This window comes from Zea mays, chromosome 9 (assembly GCF_902167145.1).
Source record: "Zea mays cultivar B73 chromosome 9, Zm-B73-REFERENCE-NAM-5.0, whole genome shotgun sequence".
Taxonomy (NCBI): Eukaryota; Viridiplantae; Streptophyta; class Magnoliopsida; order Poales; family Poaceae; genus Zea; species Zea mays.
Genome location: NC_050104.1, coordinates 140,227,184 through 140,243,312, shown reverse-complemented (window position 1 = coordinate 140,243,312; position 16,129 = coordinate 140,227,184).

Genomic DNA, 16,129 nt, shown 5'->3' with positions numbered 1-16,129 from the left:
ACCTTAGAAATGAAAATACTAGTTTAAATGCTAAGGTTGATTCTCATGTTTGTAATGTTTCAATTCCCAATCCTAGAGATAATAATGATGATTTGCTTGCTAGGATTGAAGAATTAAACATTTCCCTTGCTAGCCTTAGATTAGAGAATGAAAGTTTGATTGCTAAGGCTAAAGATTTTGATGTTTGCAAAGTTACCATTGCCAATCTTAGAGATAAAAATGATATTCTTCATGCTAAGATTGTTGAACTTAATTCTTGCAAACCATCTACATCTATTGTTGAGCATGTATCTATTTGTACTAGATGTAGAAATGTTGATATTGATGCTATTCATGATCATATGGCTTTAATTAAACAACAAAATGATCATATAGCAAAACTAGATGCTAAAATTGCCGAGCATAACTTAGAAAATGAAAAATTTAAATTTGCTAGAAGTATGCTCTATAATGGGAGACGCCCTGGCATCAAGGATGGCATTGGCTTCCAAAGGGGAGACAATGTCAAACTTAATGCCCCTCCTAAAAATTTGTCTAACTTTGTTAAGGGCAAAGCTCCCATGCCTCAGGATAACGAGGGTTACATTTTGTACCCTGCCGGTTATCCTGAGAGCAAAATTAGGAGAATTCACTCTAGGAAGTCTCACTCTGGCCCCAATCATGCTTTCATGTATAAGGGTGAGACATCTAGTTCTAGGCAACCAACCCGTGCCAAGTTGCCTAAGAAGAAAATTCCTAATGCATCAAATGAACATAGCATTTCATTTAAGACTTTTGATGCATCATATGTTTTGACTAACAAATCCGGCAAGGTCGTTGCCAAGTTTGTTGGGGGCAAACACAAGGGCTCCAAGGCTTGTGTTTGGGTACCCAAAGTTCTTGTATCTAATGCCAAAGGACCCAAAACAGTTTGGGTACCTAAAGTCAAGAACTAAATTTGTTTTGTAGGTTTATGCATCCGGGGGCTCAAGTTGGATACTCGACAGCGGGTGCACAAACCACATGACCGGGGAGAAAAGGATGTTCTCCTCATATGAGAAAAACAAAGATCCCCAACGAGCTATCACATTCGGGGATGGAAATCAAGGGTTGGTCAAAGGTTTGGGTAAAATTGCTATTTCACCTGACCATTCCATTTCCAATGTTTTTCTTGTTGATTCATTAGATTACACCTTGCTTTCTGTTTCCCAATTATGTCAAATGGGCTACAACTGTCTTTTTACTGATATAGGTGTCACTGTCTTTAGAAGAAGTGATGATTCAATAGCATTTAAGGGTGTGTTAGAGGGTCAGCTATACTTAGTGGATTTTAATAGAGCTGAACTCGACACATGCTTAATTGCTAAGACTAACATGGGTTGGCTCTGGCATCGCCGACTAGCCCATGTTGGGATGAAGAATCTTCACAAGCTTCTAAAGGGAGAGCACATTTTAGGATTAACAAATGTTCATTTTGAGAAAGACAGGATTTGTAGCGCATGCCAGGCGGGGAAGCAAGTTGGAGTCCATCACCCACACAAGAACATCATGACGACCGACAGGCCGCTTGAGCTACTCCACATGGATCTATTCGGCCCGATTGCTTACATAAGCATCGGCGGGAGTAAGTATTGTCTTGTTATTGTGGATGATTATTCTCGCTTCACTTGGGTATTCTTTTTACAGGAAAAATCTCAAACCCAAGAGACCTTAAAGGGATTCTTGAGACGAGCTCAAAATGAGTTCGGCTTAAGGATCAAGAAAATAAGAAGCGACAACGGGACGGAGTTCAAGAACTCTCAAATTGAAGGCTTCCTTGAGGAGGAGGGCATCAAGCATGAGTTCTCCTCTCCCTACACGCCACAACAAAATGGTATAGTGGAGAGGAAGAATCGAACTCTATTGGACATGGCAAGAACCATGCTTGATGAGTACAAGACACCGGACCGGTTTTGGGCCGAAGCGGTCAACACCGCCTGCTACGCCATCAACCGGTTATATCTTCACCGAATCCTCAAGAAGACATCATATGAACTCCTAACCGGTAAAAAGCCCAACATTTCATATTTTAGAGTTTTTGGTAGCAAATGCTTCATTCTTATTAAAAGAGGTAGAAAATCTAAATTTGCTCCTAAAACTGTAGAAGGCTTTTTACTTGGTTATGACTCAAACACAAGGGCATATAGGGTCTTTAACAAGTCCACTGGACTAGTTGAAGTCTCTTGTGACGTTGTGTTTGATGAAACTAACGGCTCTCAAGTAGAGCAAGTTGATCTTGATGAGATAGGTGAAGAACAGGCTCCATGCATCGCGCTAAGGAACATGTCCATCGGGGATGTGTGTCCTAAGGAATCCGAAGAGCCTCCAAGTACACAAGATCAACCATCCTCCTCCATGCAAGCATCTCCACCAACTCAAAATGAGGATGAGGCTCAAAATGATGAAGAGCAAAATCAAGAAGACGAGCCACCTCAAGATGATAGCAATGATCAAGGGGGAGATACAAATGATCAAGAAAAGGAGGATGAGGAAGAACCAAGACCGCCACACCCAAGAGTCCACCAAGCAATCCAACGAGATCACCCCGTCGACACCATCCTCGGCGACATTCATAAGGGGGTAACTACTCGATCTCGGGTTGCTCATTTTTGTGAACATTACTCTTTTGTTTCCTCTATTGAGCCACACAGGGTAGAGGAAGCTCTCCAAGATTCGGATTGGGTGGTGGCGATGCAAGAGGAGCTCAACAATTTCACGAGGAATGAGGTCTGGCATTTAGTTCCACGTCCTAACCAAAATGTTGTAGGAACCAAATGGGTCTTCCGCAACAAGCAAGATGAGCATGGTGTGGTGACAAGGAACAAAGCTCGACTCGTAGCCAAAGGGTATTCACAAGTCGAAGGTTTGGATTTCGGCGAAACCTATGCACCCGTAGCTAGGCTTGAGTCAATTCGCATATTATTGGCCTATGCTACTTACCATGGCTTTAAGCTCTATCAAATGGACGTGAAAAGTGCCTTCCTCAATGGACCGATCAAGGAAGAGGTCTATGTTGAGCAACCTCCCGGCTTTGAAGACAGTGAGTATCCAAATCATGTCTATAGGCTCTCTAAGGCGCTTTATGGGCTCAAGCAAGCCCCAAGAGCATGGTATGAATGCCTTAGAGATTTCCTTATTGCTAATGGCTTCAAAGTCGGCAAGGCCGATCCTACACTCTTTACTAAAACTCTTGAAAATGACTTGTTTGTATGCCAAATTTATGTTGATGATATTATATTTGGGTCTACTAACGAGTCTACATGTGAAGAGTTTAGTAGGATCATGACACAGAAATTCGAGATGTCGATGATGGGGGAGTTGAAGTATTTTCTAGGATTCCAAGTCAAGCAACTCCAAGAGGGCACCTTCATTAGCCAAACGAAGTACACTCAAGACATTCTTGCTAAGTTTGGGATGAAGGATGCCAAACCCATCAAGACACCCATGGGAACTAATGGGCATCTCGACCTCGACACGGGAGGTAAGTCCGTGGATCAAAAGGTATACCGGTCGATGATTGGTTCATTGCTTTATTTATGTGCATCTCGACCGGACATTATGCTTTCCGTTTGCATGTGTGCAAGATTCCAATCCGACCCTAAGGAATCCCACCTTACGGCCGTAAAACGAATCTTGAGATATTTGGCTTATACCCCTAAGTTTGGGCTTTGGTACCCTCGGGGATCCACATTTGATTTACTTGGTTATTCGGATGCCGATTGGGCGGGGTGCAAAATCAATAGGAAGAGCACATCGGGGACTTGCCAGTTCTTGGGAAGATCCTTGGTGTCTTGGGCTTCAAAGAAGCAAAATTCGGTCGCTCTTTCCACCGCCGAAGCCGAGTACATTGCCGCAGGACATTGTTGCGCGCAATTGCTTTGGATGAGGCAAACCCTGCGGGACTACGGTTACAAATTAACCAAAGTCCCTTTGCTATGTGATAATGAGAGTGCAATTAAAATGGCCGACAATCCCGTCGAGCATAGCCGCACTAAGCACATAGCCATTCGGTATCATTTTCTTAGGGATCACCAACAAAAGGGGGATATCGAGATTTCTTACATTAATACTAAAGATCAATTAGCCGACATCTTTACCAAGCCACTTGATGAACAATCTTTTACCAGACTTAGGCATGAGCTCAATATTCTTGATTCTAGAAATTTCTTTTGCTAAGCTTGCACACATAGCTCATTTGAATACCTTTGATCATATCTCCTTTATATGCTATGACTAATGTGTTTTCAAGTCTATTTCAAACCAAGTCATAGGTATATTGAAAGGGAATTGGAGTCTTCGGCGAAGACAAAGGCTTCCACTCCGTAACTCATGCTTCGCCATCACTCCGAGCAACTCTCTATTCCTTGGGGAGAAATGAGCATCAAAGAAAAGGACTTCATCCTTGGAGGAGAGAGTAAAAGCTCAAAAGCAAAAGGACCGGATTTCGTCTTTGGTATAATCTTAACTCATTTACTTATGACCAAAGGGGAAGAAATTACTAAGGAGGGCTCTAATGATTCCGTTTTTGGCGATTCATGCCAAAAAGGGGGAGAAATGAGCCCAAAGCAAAAGGACCGCACCACCACCACCAAATTCAAAAACTTAGTGCTTTCCAAAAGTCTTTATCATTTGGTATCCTATTGTGTTCAAAAGGGGGAGAAAGTAGTATTTCAAAAATGGTATATCAAAACCCTCTTGAACACTAAGAGGTGGATCTCTTTTAGGGGGAGTTTTGTTTAGTCAAAGGAAAAGCATTTGAAATAGGTGGAGAAAATTTCAAATCTTGAAAATGCTTTACAAACTCTTATTCATTTACCTTTGACTATTTGCAAAAGATCTTTGAAATGGATTTACAAAAAGAATTTGCAAAAACAAAACATGTGGTGTAAACGTGGTCCAAAATGTTACATAAGAAAGGAACATTCCATGCATATCTTGTAAGTAGTTATATTGGCTCAATTCCAAGCAACCTTTACACTTACATTATGCAAACTAGTTCAATTATGCACTTCTATATTTGCTTTGGTTTGTGTTGGCATCAATCACCAAAAAGGGGGAGATTGAAAGGGAATTAGGCTTACACCTAAGTCCTAAATAATTTTGGTGGTTAAATTGCCCAACACAAATCTTTGGACTAACTAGTTTGCCCAAGTGTATAGATTATACAGGTGTAAAAGGTTCATACTCAGCCAATAAAAAGACCAAGTTTTGGATTCAACAAAGGAGCAAAGGGGCAACCGAAGGCACCCCTGGTCTGGCGCACCGGACTGTCCGGTGTGCCACCGGACAGTGAACAGTACCTGTCCGGTGCACCAGGGGACTCAGACTCAAACTCGCCACCTTCGGGAATTTCCAGGGGGACTCGGCTATAATTCACCGGACTGTCCGGTGTGCACCGGACATGTCCGGTGCTCCAAGGAAGCACGGTCTCCGGAACTCGCCAGCCTCGGGTTCGCGTGGCAGCCGCTCCGCTAAAATTCACCGGACTGTCCGGTGTGCACCGGACTGTCCGGTGAACCAGCGGAGCAACGGCTCTCTTCGGCGCCAACGGCTCCCTGCGGTGCATTTAATGCGCGCGCAGCGCGCGCAGACGTCAGACATGCCCATACCGGTGCACCGGACATCAAACAGTACATGTCCGGTGTGCACCGGACACTCAGGAGGGCCCACAAGTCAGAAGCTCCAACGGCTAGAATCCAACGGCAGTGATGACGTGGCAGGGGCACCGGACTGTCCGGTGTGCACCGGACTGTCCGGTGCGCCATCGAGCAGAAGCCTCCAGCCAACGGTCAAGTTTGGTGGTTGGGGCTATAAATACCCCAACCACCCCACCATTCATTGCATCCAAGTTTTCCACTTCTCAACTACTACAAGAGCTCTAGCATTCAATTCTAGACACACTAAAGAGATCAAATCCTCTCCAATTCCACACAAAGTCCTAGTGACTAGTGAGAGTGATTTGCCGTGTTCATTTGAGCTCTTGCGCTTGGATTGCTTCTTTTCTTTCTCACTTGTTCTTGAGATCACAACTCCATTGTAATCAAGGCAAGATGCACCAATTGTGTGGTGGCCCTTGCGGGGAAGTTTTGTTCCCGGCTTTGATTAGAGAAGAGAAGCTCACTCGGTCCGTGGGACCGTTTGAGAGAGGGAAGGGTTGAAAGAGACCCGGCCTTTGTGGCCTCCTCAACGGGGAGTAGGTTTGCAAGAACCGAACCTCGGTAAAACAAATCTCCGTGTCTCATTTGCTTATTCGCTTGGGATTTGTTTTGCGCCCTCTCTTGCGGACTCATTTATTATTACTAACGCTAACCCCGGCTTGTAGTTGTGTTTATATTTGTAAATTTCAGTTTCGCCCTATTCACCCCCCCCTCTAGGCGACTATCACTTTCGTGAGGTCTTTTATTCCTTTAGTGGACCTAGGGGATATCTATCCCCCACATTCCCCATCCGGGGGCTTGGAAGGTGGAAAGACGCGATGCATAAGGGAGCGCAAAGACATGGTCGCCTTTCAAGGGGATCACCCTCCTTTTAAAGGCGACTCTCCCCACTTGCGTCCTCAGCCATCGCGGGCTGAATCTTCTCCAACACGCTCCAAGGTCCTCCCCCTACGGCACGGGAGCTGGGTCCCACGCGTCATGCAAGCTGGCCCAGGGCAGAAGAAGCCAAACCGCCGCGCACGATGCATGCAACTGCCCAACGGTTACAAGCATTCCTCCACTTTCGCCCAGACCGGCGGGTGAAAGGGCAGACAACCATGCAGTCGGCATGCAACCGTGCCAAGAGGGCGCACCCTTTTGACTCCAACACGCCCAGCATGAAGACCCAGGCCCACACGTCATGCAACCGGCGCGCCGGTTGCTACGTGCGAGCAACTGCACCGCCACTCGCGCCACTACCGCGCCTCCTCGACTGCGGAACCAGTACAGCGACTCAAGGCAACCCTGCGTATGACCCAACAGTGCCAGCCAGGCGCGTCGGTCACGGGTCAGCCAGCTACGGGAGAAGGCGCGACGGTCAATACGGCCAAAAATGGGCCGACAGTAATGGCGGTGGCAGGCGGGCGGAAGCAGCGGTCACGTCGTCAGCCAAGCTTACGTCCCATCCAGGGACATCAAGGGAACCCTCTCTCGCGGCGTGAAGACGGCACGCCCGTGTTCCGTTTCCTCGAACGGCTCACACGTGCACAACGGCTGCCCCGTGAACCACCCGTCCCGACGCATTAACTCTGCGGCAGGACAGGCGGCACCTTTGGCAGGGGAAGCGGGCGACGCTTCGCCTTCGCCATAATGACCGCATCAAAAAAAGGTGCGCCACGACATTTCGATTTCGTATCCTTTTCCTCTTCCTCTTTCTCTCTCTTACAACAGGGACCGGGAAAGGGGATACCCCGAAAGGGATCCTTCTCCGCGAAGGAAACGGGCCCCGAGCCTCCCTACTGATCAGAGGTTTGAAGGCTGGCCCCTCGGAGGGGTTCAACAGCCGCCTCAGAGCGCTCGGGCTCCGCGCCCACTACTGGTCAGAGGTTCGAGGGCCGGCCCCTCGGAAGGGTTCAACGGCCGCCTCAGGCCACTCGGGCTCCGCGCCCACTACTGATCAGGGGTTCGTAGGCTGGCCCTCGAAGGGTTCACAGCCGCCTCAGACACAGAGCGAGGGATGACCCTGGGTACGTTCGATACATAACCAAGGCTCGGGCTATGCTCCCGAGGTACCCTAGGACATTTCCGAGACCAGCGGGAACGATCTTGTAACGGAATCCCATCAGAGGGAGGCATCGAGCCCTCGGACCCCGTCAAAAGGGGACCGGGTCCGGCAGATCACCCGCAGGTACTTTTAGAGCGCGCCTCCAGGCCTCTAGCCGACCCCTAACAAATGGGGCACGGGCGTCCACTCGGATTACCCGTCATCAGCTCACTGGAGACACCATGTTCGGCGCCCTCCAAGGGCAACATGGCGCTTTTCCCCCCCTCCTCCTTGCGGAATGGCGACGCAGGGGCGTATGTAAAGAAGTCGAGTCTGTCCTTGACCGTCCTCTCGCCCTGTGCGGAGGCTCGGGGGTTGCTCTCGCAAACCCGGCTCCGGCCAAACCGTTGACAGCGTCAACATACCAGCCCGAGAACTTGGGACCCGACCGTGCACCCGGGCTACGGCCAGCTCGCATGAGGGAACGACCAGACCGGCCGAAGCATTACGAAATGCATTAAGACCTCGAAGGAGTCAAACCACTCCTCCGAGGCCTCGGGGGCTACACCCGGCGGGTGCGCTCGCGCGCACCCACCGGAACAAAACGCAACCGAGAAAGGCTGGTCCCCTTGCAAAAAAGTGCGACAAAAGCCTCCAAGCGAGTATTAACACTCCCTTCGAGGCTCGGGAGCTACTGTCGGGGACCATAATTAGGGGTACCCTCAAGACTCCTAAATCTCAGCTGGTAACCCCCATCAGCACAAAGCTGCAAAGGCCTGATGGGTGCGATTAAGTCGAGGATCTGTCCATTCGAGGGACGCGATCACGCCTTGCCCGAGCCCAGCCTCGGGCAAGGGCAGCCGACCCCGGAGGATTTACGTCTCGCCCGAGGACCCCCTCCAGCAACGGACACACCTTCGGCTCGCCCGAGGCCCAGTCTTCACCAAGAAGCAACCTTGGCCAAGTCGCCACGCCAACCGACCGAATCGCAGGGGCATTTAATGCAAAGGTGGCCTGACACCTTTATCCTGACGCACGCCCTCCAGTCAACAGAGCCGAAGTGACCGTAGTCACTTCGCCGCTCCACTGACCGGCCTGACAAGAGGACAGCGCCGCCTGCGCTGCTCCGACTGCTGTGCCACTCGACAGAGTGAGGCTGACAGCAGCCAAGTCCGACCTCAGGCGCCATAGGAAACTCCACATCGACCGACCCTAGGGCTCGGACTCGGGCTCAGCCCCGGAAGACAACGAACTCCGCTTCGCCCGACCCCAGGGCTCAGACTCGGGCTCAGCCCCGGAAGACGACGAACTCCGCTTCGCCCGACCCCAGGGCTCGGACTCGGGCTCAGCCCCGGAAGACGACGAACTCCGCATCGCCCGACCCCAGGGCTCGGACTCGGGCTCAGCCCCGGAAGACGACGAACTCCGCTTCGCCCGACCCCAGGGCTCAGACTCGGGCTCAGCCCCGGAAGATGACGAACTCCGCTTCGCCTGACCTCAGGGCTCGGACTCGGGCTCAGCCCCGGAAGACGATGAATTCCGCATCGCCCGACCCCAGGGCTCGGACTCGGGCTCAGCCCCGGAAGACGACGAACTCCGCTTCGCCCGACCCCAGGGCTCGGACCCGGGCTCAGCCCCGGAGGACGACGAACTCCGCTTCGCCCGACCCCAGGGCTCGGACTCAGCCCTGGCCTCAGCCGACGGTCTCCGCCTCGCCCGACCCAGGGGCTCGGACTCGACCTCGGCCTTGGAAGACAGACTCGACCTCGACCTCGGAGGAGCCTCCACCTCGCCCAACCCAGGGCTCGGACCGACCACGTCACAGGAGGCGCCATCATTACCCTACCCCAAGCTGACTCAGGCTATGGGGAACAAGACCGGCGTCCCATCTGGCTCGCTCCGCCAAACAAGTAATGATGGCGCCCCGCACGCTCTATGACGACGGCGGCTCTCAGCCCCCTTACGGAAGCAAGAGGACGTCAGCAAGGACCTGACAGCCCCGATAGCTGTCCTTCCGCCAGGCTCCAGCGCTCCTCCGACGGCCACGACACCACACGAACCGGGTGCCAAAACCTCTCCGGCTACCACGATGGCATGTACTTAGGGCACTAGCTCTCCTCCGCTAAACACGTTAGCACACTGCTACACCCCCCATTGTACACCTGGATCCTTTCCTTACGCTTATAAAAGGAAGGTTCAGGGCCCTCTTACAGAAGGTTGGCCGCGCGGGGAAGGACGAGACGGCACTCGCGTGAGGCCGCTCCCTCCCTCCCGCGTGGACGCTTGTAACCCCCTACTGCAAGTGCACCCGACCTGGGCGCGGGACAAAACGAAGGCCGCGGGTTTCCCCTTTGTACGCCTGTCTCCCTCCGGCTTCTCTTCCCCCCTTCGCGCTCCGTCTCGCGCCGACCCATCTGGGCTGGGGAACGCGACGACAATTTACTCGTCGGTCCAGGGACCCCCCGGGTTCGAAACGCCGACATATAGGTATTTACATGTAGAGGACGTTGTTGGGGGAGGAAGTAGATATAGAAGATAGAATCTTTTAGAGAAGACTGTAAAAGACGGATATAGAGGATGTATATAGAGGATGTTGCTTGAGACAGTCTAATAAGTTTGAGAGAAGTTTTAGACTATTTTGAAAAAGTCTCCTACGTCCAGTATATTATTGATGACTGGGGAGGTGTTACAAGGCAGTGCCTCTCATGCTTGTGTGTCTGGAAACTAAGTCAGATGAAGAAATGTCGATCGGCTTGCTGAATGCTAGCTACCTTGCTAAGTCTGCTTGGGTTTCTGTGGGTCGCCATTTTCCCTTATATAGTCCTAGGAGCAGATAACTGTTGTTACATTTGTGCCAGGATTAAGTCTCACACGCATGATGACTTAGTGTGTAGAAATCAATGTCACAATCTTTATTACATAATGAGGTTTCTGTATAAAATAACTAAATAAAATACGCCATATGACGACAATGATTCTCTACAACCATAGTTGACTGGGAGACGACGACCTAGACCTCTCTGAACTCGTCTTCATGATCCTCCTCTTGGCCGTACATGCTCTTGACCTAGTGTGATTATAACAAGGGTAAGCTGCCATACAGTCATTGCTAAGAAAGCGTGGGGAAAAGTGTGTATGAGCTCACTTATGGTTATGGCTCAAGAAGTGTAGTGTAAGGCTTACCAAGGAATGCGGTTGAAGGTAAGCATTGCTTTTAACTTTGTTGGTCAAAATGTTGTTAGCAATTACTATGTATAAGTAAATACCAACCCATTGATGTGATAGATCATAATTGTAAATCTCACCATGTAATGCATGTCAAGCTAAATTTAGTTCCAACATTTAATCTGCGAGAGGCCCGAGCCACTCATGACTGTGAGCACGTCTGATATAACAGTTTTACACTCTGCAGATGTTGCACATATTTACCCATAAGTCGTGTTTTCCATGTAGCCAGGGTTAGTTAGACCTTAGACACTTCCATGGTGAATGGGTAGGGATCCACTATGAGGCCTTTACAAAGTTCCATAGTATGAAAAAACCCACTACTGTTTCAAGCAAAAGGAAGCATATACCTTTTCCCACGGTCTGTAACCCTATCGTAGTAATTACATCTAGCACCATGCTTGTGCGATTCACTCCCCGCTTGCCCCTTTCAAGAAATGATCATCTCACACTAGTTTTCCTAATTAATTGGTTAAGGGCGTCCCATTCCACTCGGTGGTAGCACAGTTGTCTTGGGTGGTCGCTCCATGTTTCAATTAACAAAACGATCTTATCATGCATAATAATAAAGCCAACAATAGTAATAAGGCATGATTATAATTCATATATAACATTAATCCTGAAACCAGGTAGAGCAATAGCAAGACTACCCAATAATTCATTTATATGCAAGGTGTAGTAGGGTAAGCAAACTGGGAAACCTATTAGTCCCATCAATTTAACCTAACAGTGCAAGCACGGTGAGAATATAAAAATTAATATTATTAGGCCAAAGAATATGATCGAAAACACAACTTGCATTTTTGGTGAACTCCGGATACTTCTCTAATTGGAGCTTTAGGTTCCTCGTAACTTCACTTCTATTCACAGCAATAGATACAAATAGACAAAGAATAGATAAATATAATATTACACTAAATATGAAAAAAAAAACTGTGTAATAATATTCTACACGTCGAGATGAAACTGTAGGTTCAACAACCACTAAATTCGGAGTTAAAACGAATTAGTTATGAATTTTATAAGTTCTTTATATATTTTTTGTTAACTTTCATAATATAAATGATTATCAAGTGTTTTTCTATAAATTCCTGATTTATATATCTTTTGTTTTTATTATAAAGTTGACGGTGGGTTACATTTACAGAGATTTCAGGGTATAATCTGTAAACGCCAGGAGTTAATGGTAAGGATCTTTTAATAGCGTGAGAATGCCGGTTTATTTCCTAGAAACCCGAGGTCTCATATGCAAAAGTCTCTGGCCGAAGGGGTATCCTTCCACCAGAGCCATCCGATCTAACCTCCGCGGCCCGGATTAAATCTATTGTAAAACAAATCGGTTTGCACTCCCCACTTTTAGATTTCAGATCAGTGACCACAGATCCGCCATGTCACCATCTAATTCGAACCCTTGGATCACCGATTCGCGACGACAATTTAATATGTCGAAACGGTATCTACCGATCTATTGAGGTCTGTTTGATCATGGATCAATGACTCACATTCCTCCTTCCTCCTCCAAATGCCACCGGACGGCGGTGCCCACACGCCCGCGACGACGCCATAGCTGGAGCCCGGTCATAAGCCTCCACTCTCAACTAAAATCACGCTACACGATGCGAAGACCAAGGCGAATATATATAAATGCCATATTACCTGGAGTTAGGACGTCGAAGTGCCCCGCCCACATGATCTACGGCTTGGCGGCGAAATCCTTGCTCCGACGAGCAACTCTGGCCGTTCGAGTCACCCACCCTGCTCCAGATGGTCGCTCTTGTTGAATAATTAGACAAATTCCAGTTTAAATTCTGAATATAAATCATGACCAAATCAGAAGAACTGAAATAAAAAGCCAAATCAGATGATATGTACTGATTAGACTTACTGATAGATGGCGCGCGCCGGAATCAGCAGGGTCGACGATGTCGAAGTAGCGAAATCAGCAGGGTCGACGAGGTCAGCAGATCACGAGCAGTCGCGTGAAGACGCTTCCCAAAAACCTTATTCGCCCTCTCTCGGTGCAGGATCTAGAAGACGAAGGGTTCCAGAGACCTGCTCTCCTGATCGCAGATGCACCTCTGCGGTCGGGACGAAGGGAACTAAAAGGCGGCTCAGCTATGAAGAGAGGCGAAAGCGAAACTGGGATGATTTGGAGGCTGGTTGTCGGGCTCCTTATATAGGACCGAGTCCGCGACCCCCGATCTTATCCGCCCACAAAAATCTCGCGATCAGTTAGGATAAACGTAACAGCCAAGAAACCAAAAAATCAAACTGCAAAAGGTAGCTGCGCCCCCGCGGCGAGGGGCCAGATTTCGATGGACCATTCACGCGCATGTCGTGCGCCCGCGCCCTTCGCCCCGCCCCGACCCGGCCAGACGAGCGAGCGCGTGTGGCTCTCCACACTCTCTCCTCTCATCCATGACTTGGTGAGTGAGTGTGGCTTCCATATTTAAGCTAGCTCTACTCCACTAGAACTAGCAATATGGTGCTATTGGTTCCACCAATTCACTAGCCATCCACTTGTATGAGCTTTTGAGATTTTTCTGGGATTTATTAGAATTTCTTAACTGGGCCAAGCCCATAAATCCTAACAGCTCCTACCCGCGACGCACTCTAGCGGCCGAGTTGGGAAGCTCGATTTGGAGATCTCAACGGGAGCCAGAGGCTGGATGGATGCAATCATGGAAAACCAAACATCGTTTTTATTCGATTTTTTGACGTATCTCTTGATTAATACATCTAATTAATGTACCAATTTCATTTTTGTGATCTTGACATTTTTAATGAACAAAACTAGATACCACTTACTATATAAAATATTTTAATTTTTTATTCCTATTTTGTATAATCCAACCAACCAATTAGCAGTCGAATGCTACTTGTACCACTAGAGAAAGTAACCAAACAACAAGAGTTTAATGAGTGCAGCATGGCCGCATCTGGCCTGGCCCTGCATGCCATCCTAGCTGAGTTGGGAAGGAGCAACGAATCAGCCCCTAGAGTCCTTTGTTTCTTTTATGCTCTTCATGTTTGAGATGATTTCCTTTAGCACCCAAATCCATTTGGCTCATTTTGTGTTGGATTGCTTATTTATTTTGTTGGCTATCACGGTTATTTTTTCTTCTTGAGGAGATAATGTGTGGTAGACTTTTTGTTTGCCTTGTTACTATAGATGTTAGAAAGCTAGCTTATTTGATTTTGCTTTTCTCGTCATTCTTCACCTTGCACAAATAGGATTTACAGCATTCTGTGTCATATGAAATAAACCAGGGTTTCTCTACCATGAAGCTTATTTACTTTAGAGATTACAAAGGATTGAGATATAAATAAACTAATTTTTCTCATAAACTTCAAGAGAATTTAAGTTTCCAAACTATATCTTAGGTTATATCCAGCAGTTTATCCATCCTCGTGCCCATATGTAAACTTCACTCTACGAATAATATAATATACATCACAAAATAATGTTTTGAGTGACTATATAGGTGAAATATTGGACATCGTGTTAGCGGTGTTATCTTGAACAGGTGGGGGCAGGGGTAGGGTCGTTGGGTCTGAGGCTGTGTCCAACAAGGACCGCTAAAGCATCCTCTCAGGTAAATTTAGAGTACACAATGCTCCTTTATGCGTCCAGCAATAAACGCTATAACGTGCGCTAAAATTTAGAGTTTGTTGTCTAGACGCTAAATGTGGAGAAGTCTTGTTCGTCCTCTATCCTGCGACCTGCTTGCATGTGGGGAGTTCTCGCGTGCATTTTGCCTCCAAGACCAGCAACGGTATTTGAAAAACATAATTTCGCAACTTGTTTTTACCTTTTTCTACACTAATTATGAAAGAAAATACTTGTTTAATGACATCGATTTCCCCTTGTGTATACACGATATTTTTTTCTTATGCGATATTGTAATAATATATATATTAGAAATTTCTAGTACATTGTTTTGCTAAATATGAACAATGACCAATTTGTCTATAAATGGAAATGTATTGTAAAAATTATTTTAGTTTCATCAAATAAGCAATTAAAATAATTGTGTATAGCCCAAATAAAATTAATCAAACTAGATTGTGAATTCAAGTAGTACTGTATATATAGAGACCGAATTTAGAGGACGTTGCTGGAAATAAAAAAATATAAAAGATGAAATCTTTTAGAGGGTGCTGTAAAGGACAAAAAATATTCTTTAGAGAACGAAATTTAGAGGACGCTGCTGGAGACAGTCTGACAGCTGACATGGGTCGCACGTTGCAGGACGGCGGGGGTCAAAACCTGACCCGTCTGTATAGCAGCAAGAGGCGAGAAACGAACGAGAGAAAGAATAGAAGTCAGAAGAGGACCAGCTCACTCTCTAAAATAACTTTACAAAAATGTTTTAACTATTCTTTTAACGTTGCTCTAAGTATAAAGAAATAACGAAGGCCACATGAACGGTTCTTGCTTGCTAGTTGCGTAAGGCAACCCGGCCAAACTTAACCAAACAAAGCGTTCAACTGTTCAATTGAGACGCTACACAAGCGAGTATCCGTATCTCTGATGGTCCTTTTTTTTGAACTAACTGCACGAGAATGTGCACGTTTCTATTAATAAAGAAGAGAGGGCTAAAAAGTTCCACAACGAGAGTACAAATAGATTTCATAATTACACCAAGAGATAAAAGCGCAAAAAGGTGTTTAGCACATGCAACGCCTCACAGCCTTGACCACCAGCAGAAGCAGGGAGCGCGTCCCCTTTTTCGACACCACGGATGAGCCGACCATGAACCACAATTGCTTGATCCAAGTGGAGTCCGGCCAGGTAGCGGGAGCTAAAGGGCCGATGGATAACCAAGATGTCAGGGCCTCCCAAATTTTCCTCGAGTAGCGGCAACCAACAATAATGTGATGAGCTATCTTGGGGTGTCGCTTGCTCAGCGGACAAGAGGGACTGTGCAGGCATCCACGGGCTGCAAGCCTATCAGAGGTCCAAACTCGATTGTGGATGATGAGCCAAGCGAAGAGTTTGCACTTAGATGGCCTACATGGCTTCCAGATAAGAGCTTTGGGATTGAAACAAGTGTGAATTGAATCCGGTAAGAGAGGCTGCAGAATATTCACTGGAGGTGTTGTAGATCGAGTCGATGCGATCCTCTGTATTCGGTGCCAAGGAGACCGAATGGACGAAGGACCAAAGCTCCACAAATTGTTTTAAGTGATCAGTCGAGTGGAT